General features: G+C 44.5%; 1 protein-coding gene and 1 pseudogene across 1 annotated transcript in view; one reads left to right on the top strand and one right to left on the bottom strand.

Annotated features, from left to right (window-relative positions):
- GOLM1 (golgi membrane protein 1) overlaps positions 1-16,893 on the top strand; it is a 70,907-nt gene that overhangs the window by 9,075 nt on the left and 44,939 nt on the right. The gene's annotated exons all lie outside the window — the stretch shown is intronic.
- Positions 15,057-15,933, bottom strand: LOC102827771 (annotated as a pseudogene).

The following is a 16,893-nucleotide window of genomic DNA, read 5'->3' on the forward strand; positions in this document are numbered from 1 at the left end:
GGGGAGTGGGTGGGTGAGTTAGGGCCCAGGAAAGCTGGGCTGAGATGGGCTCCCAGGGTGGCTGGGCATGGCAAGGAGGCCATCAGTGCCACCTCAGTGCTTTTCCAGTGCTCAGCTGTGGTGCTTTCTGTAAGGAGTGAGGAAACACTGGGACCACAGCTAGGTAGTGCGGCTGTCTGTCAGTCTTCCAGCTGTGTGAGCATGTGTATGATTCAACTGTCTTTTTTTCTTATGAAGAATTGCCTTTTTATTCTGAGCCTCTGGCCTTCTTCTGTTTTTTTTTTTTGTATTTAAAATTTCTTTTCTTTTTGAAATAGTAGTGAAAGGCAATTATAGGGATGTGTGAGACCGTATGTGTGAGTGAGTTTGTGAGAGTGTGTGTGAGTGTGTGTGTGTGTGAATGAGAGAGTCTGTTTGACTTTGTGAGAGTGAGTGTATGAGAGTTTGTGAGAGAGTTGTGTGTGAAAATGTTTGTGTTTGAGTTTGTGAGAGTGTGTGTGAGTGTGTGTGTGTGTGAATGAGAGAGTCTGTTTGACTTTGTGAGAGTGAGTGTATGAGAGTTTGTGAGAGAGTTGTGTGTGAAAATGTTTGTGTTTGAGTTTGTGAGAGTGTGTGCTTGAGTTGTGAGAGAGTTGTATGTGTGTGAAAGTATATATGTTTAGGTGTGGCTTTCAAGTATCTTTGTATTTTAACTCCCTCAGTCTACCAAATAATTCTGAAATTTCACCAATCCATGAGTTACAAAATCCTAGGAACATCCTGTCTCTTTTCACGGTCCTCGAAGCTCCTGGATATCTGGGTGTACTGTTTGGATGTGTGGGTACATGCTTTGTGTGTGGAGGAAGGAAAGAGGTTGAAGGGTTGGACTGGGTACATTCTCAGAAGGCCCTGTAGTTGTTGTTATGTGCCGTGGAGTCGGTTCTGACCCATAGCGACCCTGTACAGGGTTTCTGAGGCTGTAAATCTTTATGGGAGCAGAAAGCTTCATCTTTCTCCCACAGAACAGCTGGTAGTTTCAAACTGCTAACTGTGAGGTTAGCAGCCCAATTAGTAACTAATATGCTACCAGAAGGTCCTAGATCCATATAAATGGACCACCACGAACAACTGGGAACTCCCCACATTGTGTGGGCAGAGTCCTCAGAGAACCAAGGCTGAAGAAAGTTCATACTAATCCAGGAAAGCATCCTCACCACATGAGGCAGGTGTCCTAGATTTAGAAATACTGGTTTCTTTGCGCATAACCTGTTGTGGAGTAATACGACAAACATGGACCTTTTTTTTTTTTTTTTTTTTTAACTTTTTATTGTGAATTGAGTGAAGGTTAACAGACAAGGTCATCAGCTTTACATTCAGCAAATGACACGCTTTGTTTGATCTCAGTGATTACAACTGCAACAACAGTTGTCCTACTTCCTCCCTGTAGCTTCTCTTTTATATCTTATATTTTACAAATGAACAAAGCAAAAATATTTGATGTACACAGACAAAACAGAAAATACATATCCATTTAAATGGCCAAAGGGCACATTGTGCAAGCCAACCTCCTGCCCGCAGGCACACAGCCTTAATTAGTCCAGAACATGGACGTTTTTGAATTAGAACTTGCTGTTCCTCAAAACCGGCTGCCTGTTGTGGTGCTGTGGGGTAGTGCACTGGACCACAAAGTTGGTTTGAACAGCAAGATTGGTGGTTCAAGCTCACTAGCCGCTCCTGGGAAACCCTATACAGGGTGGCTATGGGTCGGAACTGACTCGACGGCACTTAACAACAACAGTGGTAGGAGTCCTGGTGTGGTGCTGTGGGATAAAGCATTTAACCACAAAGTTGGTTTGAACCTCAAGGTTTGTGGTTCAAACTCTCCAGCTGCTCCTTGGAAACCCTCTACAGGGTGGCTATGAGTTGGAACCAACTCGGCGACGCTTAGCGACAACAAGTACCAACAGCAGCAGTAAAGCAGCATCTCCTGTAGGAACAGCAGAGGTGTAGTGATAACTCTTGTCAGTTGTTGGGTGACATGGAGTTGATTCTAGTTGTGATCCTGTGACAGAGCAGAATAACCCCATAAGTGCTGTAGCTTGTCATCTCCTATGAAGTTGCTAGATCTTTCTCCTATAGAGTTGCTGGGTGGGTTCAGACCACCAACGTTTTGGGTAGTGGTCGAGCGCTTAACTGGCACTAGCAGTAGCAATAGTATTATCTTTTTTTTCCCCCTTCCCTGTATGGATCCTTCCTCCTTCTACGCGCCCCCACCCCCACCCCCAGCCAATTGAAACCGAGCTGTGCCAGCTTTAAAAGGATTGGGCAGCCATTTGAACACTTGGAATAACTACAGTGACCACCCCAGTGATGGGAGCTCACGTTTGTGCAGTCTGCTTAGCCGGACAAAGAGTGCAAACTCCCTTAACGTGGAGGAAAGAGAGAGAAAGTGCCACCTAGCCCCTAAGCAGCTCTACATTGGCTTCCAGCTCTGCATCTTCCCTCTGGGAGCAGACACAGCCTCCCAGCTGCCCACCCACTTGCAGGGTTGCAGTGGCCCCTCCTTTCTGTCCATCAGAAGAGCATGGTGGGGGCAGAGAGGAAGACACACTGGCCATTCTTGAAGCTGGGTGATAGGTACATGGGGGTTCATTATACTGCTCCATCTGCTTTTGTATTGAGTAAAGTTTTTCACTGTAGAAACTTAAAACATTTTTATATTCTTATGTCTCCTTGCTTCAAAACTACATGTTCACATTGGTCTACCAATAAGGGAAAGTGGGAGAAAAACAGCAATGAAGTTGCGAGCAAGTCCAACCACATTCAACAGACTCCTGTCAACCTGGATTGAGACCTGGTTGGCCAGCAGTATGGCAAGACCTGGGGACTCCTGGGCCCAGGGACAGGGACATGGCCACAGAGGACTAGAGCAGAGTGTGAAGTTTCCAGCTGATATGAAGTGAGGGGAGATCCACAAGAACACCCATGCTTGCAGATAATACCCATTTGACCTGGCTTCAATGGCTGGATGATCAGAACATGACTAGAGGAAGAAAGAAGAGGAAAGAAAGAGTAATCTGCTACAATTTGGTGAACTTGACTTATGCTTGTGGATGTAATAACTCAAAGTAGGGGACAGATCTTTACAGCGAGGATTATTCCCACCCCCTCAGTACACAGGGTCAACAGGGATAGGCAACTTAGACACTGGCTACCCAAAATGAGGGGGCTACAAAGGCACCAAGTGACTGGCTTATAAGCTTTCAAGAGGGAGCCTAGTTTCAGAGGATACGGGGAAGGTAGAATCTCCCCTGAGTGGTTTATAACATGACTGGACAGGGCTGGTGAAAGAAGATGGGGATAAAACTCTTGTGGTTCAATAGTGAATAATTGTTATCAGGACTGACTGTGAGTATTGCAAATGTAAAGATAGACGTTTTTGTAACAAAAGGAAGGGAGTGGTTGACTTTGCAGTGCAGGAGTAGAGAACCCTGGAACCATCAAGGGAGAAAAGCGGAGTGTGGGACGCTACTCAGAGAAGTAGTGACTCCAGAGATGGAGGCAGAGATGATGATGTGGAGAGCTGGAGCAGCTGGGGCCTGTAGACTCATGGAGGGGGAGAGGGGCTGTGTGCTGATGGCCGGGGGGGTGGGGGTGTACCCTTTGGTTATTGGAATAGTTAATGTACTTTTGAGTGCTTTGGTGTATATCCCCCCAAAAAAAAGGGAGGGTGGGGAATGGAAGCAAATGTTGAATGATGATACATGGAGGGATTGTAATCATTGCAATGACACGAAATACAATAAGATGAATGTAAAGCTGATGTTCTCCCAAACGAAATATGATAAGATAAATGTAAAGTTGATGTTCTCCCAAGTAAACTATTACTCAATTCACAATAAAAGTTTTAAAAAAAAAAAAGCCAAGCTCTTTTTTAGTCCCAGCTCCAAAGTCTCAGGAGACTGGTGTCTGATTCCCTCAGGATGTTAAGACAGTTGCTAGAGAAGTAGGGTTGTTCTGTCACCTCAGTTGTTGTTGTTAAGTACTGTCAAGTTGGTTCCAACTCACAGCAACTCTGTATAGGATTTCTGAGGTGCAGTTAATGGATTTGAACTGCTGACCTTGTGGTTGCTTGCCTCTATATAATCTGTTCATCTTTTTCCTTAGAAGGTTAAAACTCATAGCTTGAATCAGAAGAAGATGCTGTTTTAGAGTCTTAGAGTCAACTGGTGATCTTGAAGTGACTCTCAACTGTGGCACATGGTGGGGATGTTGAAATCTCTGGCAGGAATGGTCTGCAAATCTCAGGTGATGTTCAGCTTCAGGCTTTCCTGGTGTCCTCTGCCATTGTCCACTGTCTTGGGCAGGCACTGTAGTCAAGCCACCATCAGTGTTCAGGGAGCCAGCCGTGGCTCAGTGTGACCCCACGTGTACAGGGTAGGGCTGGAAGCACATCTCCCGGCTTTTCTTGTGAGGCATCTCTGGATGGATTTGAACTGTTTACCTTTCAGTTGGCAACGTGTGCTTCATCATTTGTGCCATCAGGGACTCCTGTTACTCCAGCAAGGGTCTTGTATCCCTCAAGTGTGATCCTGGATAAAGCTTGAAAATCAAATATGTTGTTGTTGTTCATAAAGACCCTTAAGTAGGTTTCTATTCTATTCATAGCGACCATGTATAGAGTTTCCGAGCAGCAGCTGGTGAGTTTGAACCACTGACCTTGCAATTAGCAGTCCCATAGCACCACATTAGGGGGAAATGTGATGAACAAGTCTAGGGAAATAGATGTTTTGTCCCATAGACTTTTCTGAGGGTCTGTCGTGTCCCACAGACATTTCTGTGGGGGTAGAAATGTTGTCTATTGATGCTGGGTAGTGAGTGCTGGAGCCTCTAGCCACATCCTGTGACTTTTAAGTTTAAAAAAGAAAAAAAAAATTAACTTCAAATAGCTAAGTATGTCTAGTGGCTCTCTTATTAGATAGGAAAGCTTTGGATGAAAGGTGGCAACACTTGGGTCTAAAGTCAGGTTATGGCCACTGAATTACAATAATGTTCAGCACAAGGGATAGAAGGGCAAAATTGTACTGAAATTCAGTACTTTGATGTCTTTCCCCCATTATATCTACAAGGCTCAGAAGCAGAGTGGGGGATTAGGTCATAGAAGATGAAATGGTCTTCTTCTGGACTAACTTTGGGAAAGCATCTGCCCAGGTATGCTGTGCTTGGTGTCCATGCTATGCTCTGTGAAACAGGAAGGTCTGTGAACACTATCTTAAGTAAAACTGTAAGGGAACCTGCTCTGGTTGTCCTTGTTGCCACTGCTGCTGCTGGAGCTAGAGGAAGAGGTATCGCCAGTGACTGTGGCTGAGAGGGTGGCCGCAGGAGAGGATGCTCCCAGCCCCATCTAGTGTTCTGTTCTACCCATCTGAGCTGCAAGAGCATTCTGGGCCTCACAGACCCGCTGTCTCCTACCTGTATCCTACGTCCTCTGCCTCACCTGCCTGTATCCCACCTCTGGTCCAATGCCGCAAGAGTCTGAGTGTGGGGTCTTTTTTAAAACCATTGTTCATAAATGTGGTTGAGGTGATTCTGACTCATATCTACCCTGTATGGGGTTTCCGAGGAGTGGCTGGTGAGTTTGAACTGCCAACTTTGCCGTTCAAATTGACCTTGTAGTCCAGTGCTAATTCCTATAGGGGGGCATAATAATCAAAAGGTGGTGAGTTTCCCTTTAAAACAACAATAGCAAACACCCTTAGGGGACCTTGAGTATAAATGTGCTTGGATGTTATCTGAAAGGATGTTAAGAGACAATATCTGTTATTAGTTTTCTAGGACTGCAGGAGCAAACTCCCACAGCTAGGTGCTTTCAAACAACAGAAATTTTATTTTCTCTTAAGCTACAAATTCCAACATCTAGGTGTCAGCAATACCCTGCTCCCTCCCTCTGAAGCCTAGGGATGGGTAGGGAGCATCCTTCCTTGTCTCTTCCAGTTTCTGGTGGTCACAGCCTTGTGTAATCATTGCTATCTCTGCCTTCATCTTCACAAGGCCCTCCGTCCACTCTGTCCCTCTGTCCTCACACGGTGTTCTCCCTAGGTGTCTCTGTCTCTTCTCTCCATAAGAACTCTGCTCATATTGTCCTCATGCTAACCAGACACATCTGCAAAGATCCAGTTTCCAAATAAAGCCACGTTCATAAAGATCAGTGACTAATACTTCAGTGGAGGGCAGTGATGATTCCATGGTAGAATTCTCCTCTTCCATATGAGAGACTCGCAAGGTCAGCAATTCGAACCTACCAGTCATTCTGTAGGAAACAGATCAGGCTTTCTGCTTCCATAAAGATTTATAGCCTCAGAAACCCTATAGAGGCTTGCGATGAGTCGGACCACCACCACCACAGGTTTGATTCCTGGCCCTGGTACATCTCATGCATAACCATCCACCCATCTCTCAGCAAAAGCTGGGCTTTTGCTAGGGTGGTGAACAGGTTTTAGGGGAGTTGACAGACTACGATTAAAGGCCTGAACATCACTTTTTGAAAATCAGCTGGTAAAAACTCACAATAGTCTGATCCTGGGGAAGGTGCAACACTGGGCAGCATTTTATCCCATTGGGTTTGTGGTCTCAGTGAGTTGGTGGCTGCCTCAGCTATAGCTAACAACAATAGCAAAGGACTTCAGTATATCTATGGAAGGGACACAGTTCAAGCCAGAACAGCATCTGTGGTCTGTTTGTGTTCCATGTGCAAAATTCTCAATTCTTGCTTATCAGATGGACTGTATTTGTACCGCATCTTGACATGTTAGAATTTGTTACGGAAGTTGCTTCAGAGTAGGCAGGCAAAACTGGCTACACATCACAATTACCTGGGAGTTTATAAAAAAAAAAAATTATATATATATATATATATATATATACATACAGATTTTTCAAACACAACCAGAAATTCTCAGGGTTGGGCTTCAGAGATTATATAATCTTTTCAAGATCACACACACACACAAATGTTTTCTACGTTTCCACATTAATTGTGATGTAGAGACTGGCACTTGAGATTAGTACAGAAATAGTGTCGTACGATATTGTTGTTCAGTGCCAGTTAGTCAATTCTGACTCATAACGACCCTGTACAGGGTTTCTGAGGAGTAGCTGGTGGGTTTGAACCGCTGACATTTGGTTCCCAGTTCATTGCTTATCAGATAGTGCCACACCAAGAGTCCTGCTGTCCAGGAGTCCACTTTTTAAACTTTTAAAAAGTAAAGTTTTATTCATTTTAAATGCATTACTAGAATTCTCAAAAATTTTTAACCTTCTTTAAGGAAATGATTTAAAAAGTGAAGGACATTATAATTAAGAGAGACAATCTATTGAACAAATACTTTGGCAATATAATTGATGTAGCACTTCTAAGATACTTCATCTTGGCACATGCTTACTGGGATCCTTGAGCAATTTTAGAAGGTAAGCCAGGTTGGAACTTCTGATCATCCCCGCCCTCACACAGATTGCTAGTTCCCCCAGCAGGTGAATTCAGGTGTAACAGACACTGTGCCAACGCCTACAGTGCCATCTGGACTCAGTGGATAAAGTAGAACATAGGTTGAGCTTCCTTCTGCCATGCAGTGGTGATGTGTTGAGGCCTGAAACTGCATTACTGGGCCTGCCGGAAAGTCAGAATAGGTAACATTGGTGCTCCTCACTCAGTTAGAACTTTACATAAAACTGGTATAAATAAAACTGAGGACCTTAGCCCCTTCTCTTCTTTCCCTACTTCCCTATCCACCCAACACTCCACTGTCATTGAATTGATTCCGACTCATAGTGATCCTATATAGGGCTTCAGAGACTGTAAATCTTTCCCGGGGCACCTCTCTCCCCAGAATTGTGATTTTAATGATTGTTACAGTTTAAATTGTTTCCTCCCCGCCCCACCCCAATTATGTGTTGTAAATCACATCTCCTCGCATGACTCTGACCGAGTAATGCACTGGACTGCAAAGTCATATTGCACAGCAAGGTTGGTGGGTGGTTCAAGCTTCAAGCTCACCAGCTTCTCCTTGGAAACTCTATAAAAGGTCCTTAGGGGTTGCAACCGAACACCCCCACACGTGCACACACACACACACACACACACACACATACACACACACAAGGCACTTAACAACAATACCTAGGGTTCTAGTCCCATTTGGGAATGGATCCCCATTGTTATGTTAATAAGGTAGTACTGGTGTAGGAGTGGGGAAGATCATTGCCACACCACATCAGCTCTCCAAGGAAACGGCAAACAGAAGCAAAAAGAGACAAAGTCCTCCTGCAGAGCTTTTGTGGCAAGTGGCAGACAGCTTATGGCTGTGTTTTATTTTATTTAGTTATTTAATTTTTTTTTACTGTGAATTGAGTGAAGGTTTACAGAGCAGATCATCAGTTTACATTCAACAAATCATATACTTGGCTTCATTATAATGATTGCAATCCTTTCCATGTACCAAGAGTTAATTATATTTACCTCTATTTCCTTTAACTATTGCATTCTTCCCGGTGTCTCATGCTACGTACATCTTTCTTCTGCCAACCTCCTTCCATATGCATTGGGCAGAGGGCATGGTAGTGACAGTTAAGCCAATTTCTGAAAGGTTTGGGAGAGCAGTCTGGGAGACTTGGGGTTCTTAGTAGCACTTTGTCAAAAGAAATATGAAGCTTCCTGCTTTTGTGTTCATTTCTGCTTGCCAAAAATTAGAGTAAGAAGTAACTTGATTTTTTTTATGTTTGTGTTTGTGACATTCTCACTAGGCTGGTGTCTTGCAGCCGCTTATATGCTTTGATATTTATACTTTTCATTTCTTTGTTAAACTGTATAAATGAACATTTCAAGGTGCAAAGTAAATTGTTTAAGGAACATTTCCTATGTTGTTCCTGAAATGGAGCAACTGACCTAACTGGAAAGATCGCTGGGTAGAGGAATGGTAGAGAGGCTGTTCATCTGTGCACTGTTTTGCACTCAGAAAAAGAAAAGCTTGTTGAGACAGCAGGGCAAGGTCGAGGCAGCCTGGGTGGCACAAATGGTTAAGCACACTAGGTTGTTAATTGAAAGATTGGTGGTTTGAATCCACTCAGATGTGCCTCAGAACACAGGCCTGGTGATCTGCTTCTGGAAGGCTGTGGTTTTGAAAATCTCTGAAGCAGTTCTATTCTACACATGTGAGTTCAGTCAACTTGTTCATTAGCAACTGGTTTGGTTTTGGGAGATTTTTGGGCAAGGTAGGGAAGGACAGGCTTCACCCAGCTTTGCCACTCCCTGTGTGGCATCCGCCCTCCTTTAGGGAAGCTTAGTGGGCTGGCATCTCCTCTCTCACATGGTGACTAGGGGCATGAAAATATTGAATGCCTAAGTCTGCTTTCCTGTCGTAAAGCATCAGGTGATGGCATTTCCATAGTTGGGTGTCTGAGAGTGGTCCGTCTGGTTGGTTCTTGGGCCTGTTGGGTTCTGAGGGATAGAAGAGCTGCTTCCTTTGGCTGCAACAGCACTGGTGTTTGTAAGTGGCTCTCTCTGTAAGATTCTACATCTCCATAAGAAAATGAATAATGCTGGGAAGTCTGGCCATTATGCATTAGACTTTTTAAAGAGCGTTCTCACACACAAGTGCATTTAATTTTTCAAAATAACCTGGCTGCTTTTACAGACAGGCGTTATTATCTGTGAGTCCCTAGAGGCCGCGTGAAGGCTCCTGGTACCCAGTGAATGGCTGTGTGGGGCTGAACCAGGCTGCGGGCCCTTCCAGACTGAATTACCCAGTGAAACGTCTCCTCACACGGCTCCAGTTTCTTCTCTCTGGGACAGATTTTCTTCTTGGAGGTTGGTTTTCTGAGGGAACCAGGGTAGACTTGTGCAGAGTGAACTTGTGGACTAAGAAAGTCTAGGAAGAAAGGCCTGGTAAACTACTTCAGAACATTAGCCAATTAAATCTTTATGGGTCACAGCAGAGCAGTGTCTGACTCACTCGCTTTGGGCCCCTCATCAGGAGGCACCAGTCGCTGGAGGAGGACATCATAGGGAATTCCTTGATTTTTCTATGATTTATTGAGGAATTAAGGGTTCTTAGATGAACTCTTTTTCTCTCTGTTAAAAAAAAATTTATTATGGTGAAACATTTACAACCAAAATTTTCCCAGTTTTACTGTTTTTAATTATACAATTCAGTTGCATTAATTGTATTCACTGTGTTTCGATACCATCAACACCACCCATTTCCAGACGTTTTCATCACCTCAAATAGAAACTCGGTTCCTTCAGCAGTAACCCTTCAGTCTCCTCTCTCCCCGCTGGCCTTACTTTCTGTCTCTGGGCCTTTGTCTCCTCAGGGTGTTTCGTAGAAGTTGTTGTTGTTGTTGTTAGGTGCCATCGAGTTGGTACTGACTCATGCACAACAGAAGGAAACAGTGCCTGGTTTTGGGCTAACCTCACAGTCATTGCTATACCTGAGCCCATTACTGCCACCACTGTGCCAGCCCATCTTGCTGGGGGTCTTCCTCTTTTTCTCTGACCCTCCACTTTACCGAACATGATATCCTTCTCCAGCGACTGGTCCCTCCTGGTAACATGTCTGACTATGAGAGATGGAGTCTGGCCATCTTGGCCTCCAAGGAGCACTCTGGCTGCACTTCTTCCAACACAGATCTGTTGGTTCTTTTGGCAGTCCATGGCACTTTCAATATTCTCCTTCAACACCACAACTCAAATGCATCAGTTCTTTTACGGTTGTCCTTATTCACTGTCCAACTTTAGCATGCATATGAGGTGAGTGAAAATACCATAGCTTGGGTCAGGCGCACCTTAGTCTTCACACTGACGTCTTTGCTCTTCAACAATTTAAAGAGGTCTTGTGCAGCAGATTTGCCTAATGCAATACGTTGTTTGATTTCCTGACTGCTGCTTCCATGAGTGTTGGTAGTTGATCACAGAAGTGGGATCGTGCAATATTTCACCTTCTGTGTCTGACTTATTTAATGTTTCCAAGGTTTACCCATGTAGTAGCATGCATCAGAACTTCATATCTCTTTTTGGCGGAGTAATGAAACTTAAGGTCAGCGGTTCGAAACTACCAGCCGCTCCGCAAGAGAAAGATGAGGCTTTCTACTCCTGTAAAGATTTACACCCTCAGAAACCCTGTACAGGGTCGCTATGGGTCGGAACCGACTCGATAGCACTTAACAGCAACAAGTGTTCCTATACATGTACATACACATTTTGTTAACCCGCTTATTTGCTGATAGGTTTTCTTTCATGTTCCCATTAATTCTCCATGTCTTACTCTTTGTATTCACATAGCACTTACTGTGCACATCAGGGGTCTGTGCCTTCCCATTTCGTACCCATGAAAGGTTTTAGTGGTAAGCAAATGTGGGGTGCACTGGGTCCCGAACCAACACACTACAAATGGCTCCAAGAATGCTGCTCCCTTTGTCAAAACCAAGAAGTAAAAGGTGGGGAACAGATGCTGCAGCTGCAGCCTGAGCTCCAGAGCCACAGCTTAGAATGCAAGTCTCAATGGGTCTGAAGATGAGCTTTCGCTTTCCAGCCTTTTTGGTCTAGGACTCTAGTGTGAAGTTGAGCTGGGCTAGGGAAGAGGATCTGTTTATCCTTTACCAGGCCGACTCTGGTGAGGGAGTTGACAGCTCAGTGGAAAACTGTTCCCGGGGTCTATACCCTGGAAGTGCCAGGTGAGCATGTCCCAGGATGTCTGGAGGTAGGAACAGAGAACTGGAAGGGTGTCGAGTGGGAGTGTCTGAGTAGAGAGGAAAGTAAGGACCCTAAGGGTCATTGAGTCACTACGGAGTTCCAGGTGAGGGGAACCATCGACAGGGTTTAAACAGTGTGCCACTGTGGTCAAATCTGGTGTGGATGAGAAAGAATGTGGGTGGGAAATGGTGAAGAGACAGATAAGTCAGGCAGTATTTCCAGCGGAGAAAATATTGCTGCTCTGAACTTGGGTAGGAGTTGAATACATTTTGCAAAGTCAACAGCTTTGAGAGAATCCAAGGAGGGGGAATCGACAGGTCTTGGTGACAGATGGGAACTGAAAGGGTGAGGGAGAGGTCTGCAAAGACAGAAAGTGAATCAGGACAATTAAATCCATTGGAAATCTGTTCCCCTGGAAAGATATGTTTGTTTTCAGAAGATTTTCAATCTTAGAAGATTGTAAATTCTCTAGCTTTCTGATTGGATTTAGATTTAAGAGACAGTTTTGTAATTAAAACATTTACCTCCCGCATTAAAGAAAAAAAACAGAAATGTAGAGGAAGCAATAAAATAAGTGCTTGTCCTTTTCTTCACACTGGTCTGCACAGTGGGGATTTTCTGTGCCTTTCACCTTATTATCCTCCCTCACCCTATAGGACACAATCCTGGGAGAAAGCACAGAGAAAGCGTACTTGATTAAAGGCCTGATTTTAATTTAAAATACACCTTGGATTAACTCCATGCGGAAAGTGTTATCTTGCCCTTGATGGTTAGTGGTTGACAAACCTGCATGTGTTTTCTGTGCATTGCTCCTTAGGCAGGGCATGGAAGCCAGCGCTGTGGGCATACTCATCCCGGACTTAGTTTTATACTTATTAGAAGGAGCGTTTCCTTATTTTGTTTCTAAAGGGTTTTGCTTTTGTGGTTGGCTTTTGTCTTGCTCTCTATTCACCCAGAATTCCTTTGGTAAATGGGAATTGAATCAACTTAAATCCACTTCCCAAAATGTGAAGATTAAACAAATGCTCATTTTCCACTCTCAGTCATCTGTTGACACCAGCTGCCCCTCTCTCGCCACCCAGAGCGAGGCCAGGGTTCACAAGTTGAAAGGACTTTGTCCATCAAACCGGGAAATAGGTTGACATCAGCGGCAAGCTCTGGAATCGACACCCCTACTTCTGACCGGCTGGATTGCCTCAGGATGCCACAGCTTGGGGCTGAGGTTTCACGCTCAGCTAGCCGGCTCCCACTTCTTTGGGTTTGAGAATTTACTGCAACGCCTTACAGAAAGTACTGTGCTTATGATTATAGATCTATTATAAGAAAAGGGTAAAATCAGAGTCATCATACAGAAGAGAGATGCATGGACCAAGTCTGGAGGGTTCCCAGTGTGGAGTTTCTTTATCCAAAGAGGGTGCTTCATGCTCCATTCACATATTAGGAATCTCTTGGGGCCTTTATTGGTTTCAGTCATCAGGTAGTCATGATTGAGTCCCCATTGCATGGGTTGTTGTGAAGTGCCATTGAGTCAGTTCTGACTTATAGTCACCCGGTATAGGGTTTTTAAGGAGTGGCTGGTGGGTTTGAACTACCAACCTGTGGTTAGTATTCCAGTGCTTATCCTACAGTGCCACACCATACAGTGAACATGTATGGTAGATTAAATCATGCCTCCCGAGGTTGGTTGATTTTGGCTACCTGTTGTTCTTTCTGGCCTGACTAGACCCCTGTTCCTTAGCACAAATCCTTAGGTGTGGTCTGGAGAGTTTAGATCATAAAAACACCTCGATTATTCATGGAATTCCAATGATTGTCTCTCAGGAACCTAGGCCAAAGGACACATTTTTGTAAACCTTCTCTTCCCCTTTTGTACTTCTGAACACCACAAGATAAGCATTTGTTGTGGAATACGTAATGAAAATATTACCTAGCTATTTTTTCATTTTCTCTTCTGTTTTTTCCAGAGTATCAACACAAGTGACATTCTGTGGTTATTCCTATTTAAGAATAATATATGGATTTTTTTTTTTTGACGGTTAAAAAAACTTGGGATTTATTGTTTTTGTTAATACTGAAGAAAAAGGTTTTTGAAGGCAGAGCTTGAATTCTTTCTTTTTTTTGAATTATTTCATTTTGATCCATTTATTTAATTTAAAAAAAAAAAAAGGAGAAAAATCAGGCAAAAAAAAAAAAAAAAGTAACGAACTCCCTACCCCCACATCTTACATCCCATTCAGTGTCTAAATATTCAAGTGGTGGCACCCTTTGCCCCACATGACTGCCCTAAAGGCACAAGGCACTGTGCTCCAGGTTTCACTCTCAGCAGCTTAAATCAAAACAAGACTGAAGTCTAGAGAGGCCTCTGGGTTTTCATTGGTCAAGGGACAGGAGCTGAGCACAGCAGTTCTCCCTGCAGAGGAGGACCCAGAGCAAGAAAGGCTCACTCTCCTGTCTAGGAGAAGGTGCTGAGGAGGTCTTCTATTCCCTGCAGTGAGACAAAAGGCAGAGGGAGACTCCTGAGGTTCTGGCCAAAGGTGAGGCTGGCACACATACAATTAAAGACTGCAGAGTCATCAGGAACCCTCAAACCAAATCTCATCTGGAGGAGATTCTCGCTGGTCAGGAGGGCGATGTAGTTTTATTTTTGGAGAAATGAGGTGGGAGGAACGGCTGTGATCTACTAAAAACAGACCTGCATGAACAGAAAATATTTAGAGGACATTTTAATATTTTAATATATACATAGATATTTAAATTAGGAAAAAGCAAACTAATTCAATCTATGCCCTGTACAAAAAAAAAAAAGGTGGGAGTTGGGGGAGAAAAATCCAGAAAAAAATTCAAGTGAGAGCTCTGTTTGCTGCTCTGGTCTCAACTCAAGTGTCCCAATCAACTTGTTACTTTGATTTTAGAAGAGAAGATTTAAAAGGTGCTTTCAATCACTCAGAAGGCAAGCGTAGACACTTATAAAACCAGAACAACAGGGAACAGATGAAGGAAGGAAAGTCAGAGTTGAAAGAGCAGAGCAGGAAAGGAGTTGTTAGAGATAAAATTAACAAGGGGAGGTTTGTTAATTTTCCAGAGGGGGCTGTGAAAAGTTCATGGTGGTGAAGTCTGTTAGTAGTAATGATTCAACTTTTGAATTAGTCTCTTGTTCTTTAATGTTGGGTGTTTTGTTTGTTCAAGTCTAAGATTTCGAAAATGTTGACCTTTTGTTAACAAGAGCCAACAGGAAATCTAGGATCCTTCCTGTCCTCAGGCTGGCCTCCTATGAAGCCACCGCCGCAGCTGCTTTGGGGGAGCTGTTGAAAGGCCCTTCAGGTGTGTGGACTCAGGTAAACAGGGCAGCTTTCTTCTGTGGTTGATGGGCATGTGGATACTGCAGTACCTTTTGGCTTTCCACGTCTCTCAAATTTTTGTGTGTGGGGACTCAGTGCAGTCCCTGCTTTGCCGTTACAGTTTTCCACTTGATTGTTGTTAAGTGAGTCGGTTCCGACTCATAGCAGCCCTGTATAGGGTTTCCGCGGAGCAGCTGGTGGGTTTGAGCCACCCACCTTGTGGTTCAAACCAACCTTGTGGTCCAGAACTCTACTTGATCACTTTGGGGAATAACAACTTTGCCCGTGACTACGATTTTTTTTTTCTTGCCATTTACAGTCTTTGTCTTGTGCATGGTCTGGAAGAACTGCTGGCCCTCTAGGGAGACACCAGCACTGATTGCAGAGGGCTGGCTCAGCTTCTCCTCCACCTCTGTCCCGTGCTTTGCTCACAAGCTTACTAACTATGAGGGAGCTAGAGGAGTGGAGGGCTTTCTGTTCAGTCGTTAGTTATTTCCAATTTTGAAGCATACTGTAGGAGTCCTGGTGTGGCAATGCAGGTTAAAATGATGAACTGCTAGATCAATTTGAACCACAAGATCGGAGGTTCAAACCCACCAGCTGCTTCTCGGAAACCCTGTACAGGGTCACTATGAGTTGGAACCCACTCAATGGCACTTAACAATAACAACATACTGTAAGTTTATGGGCAAGATGTCTGCATGGTTGGGCTTTCCACTTGAAGGACATTTTTTAAAGTCAGCATTTTGGACTGGTAGTTGAAGGTTACCATCTTCCCTGCAGCTGTTGCATCTGGCACATCTGGCATGATACCTGGCTTCCAGGGCTGATGTACTTTCTAGAGTAGCCGCGGCCGCTGGCAACAGCCATGGGGTTTGTTCGTGAACATTGGACCTGTGTCCTGTATACTTAGTTCAGTTTCCTTTTTCTCTGTAGCATGGTACACCTGTTACAGAAAGTCACAATTTGCAAGTTTGTCATCTCTCCCACAGGGAAGAGTAGAGTAGTTGTGTGGCTTCCGTTTTAGAAGCCACAGAAAGGAGCTTGGCCCAGGCATCTGTGTGTGGGTGTCAGTTGCAGCCCCACGCCGCCAGCCCGTCCACAGTATCCTCTTCTGACTGGTTAGACAACAGCTAGGGAATATTCTGCCGTGTCCTATATGTGTTGCCACGGTGTGCTTTTCTTCTCACAACAACTGGGAGGAAGATGTCTGTGGTCTCTCCCTTCTCCCCAGGAAGCCCATGTGTTGGCTTGTTCTTCTAACTTGGGCAGCTTTTTCCCCAGCTACAGCTTTCAGCAATGTTGGGGATTGAAAACTACTAGAAGAAGTGGAGCTACCGGCTGACGGGAAGAGAGGACATATGCACAGGATCGCCCACACTTGCAGATGATACCCACGTGACCTGGACCGGATGACTGGATGATCGGAGCTCAACCAGGAGAGGAAAGAAGAGGGGGGCGGGAAAGTGAGCTGATACAGTCTGATGAACTTGACCTATACCTATGGAGCAGCAACTCAAAAGAAGAAACAAATCCTTACAGCAAGAAACATTCACACGCACACCCACACACAGAATGGACGGAGATGGGCAACTTGGACATTGAATACTCAAATGGGGAGGGGGACTACAAAGGCAAGAAGTGACTGGCTTACAAGCTTTCAAGAGGGAACCTAGTGCTAAGGAGCATGGCGGAAGGCAGAATCTCCAGTAGGTACTATTCAATCTGTTTGGGTGGAGCTGATGAAAGGAAATACCGATGGGTAAGGAGCTCTGGTAGCGTAGTGGTTACGAATCAGGCGGCGAACCTTAAGGTCAGCGGTTCGAAACT

This window comes from Chrysochloris asiatica, unplaced genomic scaffold, assembly GCF_000296735.1.
Source record: "Chrysochloris asiatica unplaced genomic scaffold, ChrAsi1.0 scaffold00576, whole genome shotgun sequence".
In the NCBI taxonomy this organism is placed as follows: Eukaryota; Metazoa; Chordata; class Mammalia; order Afrosoricida; family Chrysochloridae; genus Chrysochloris; species Chrysochloris asiatica.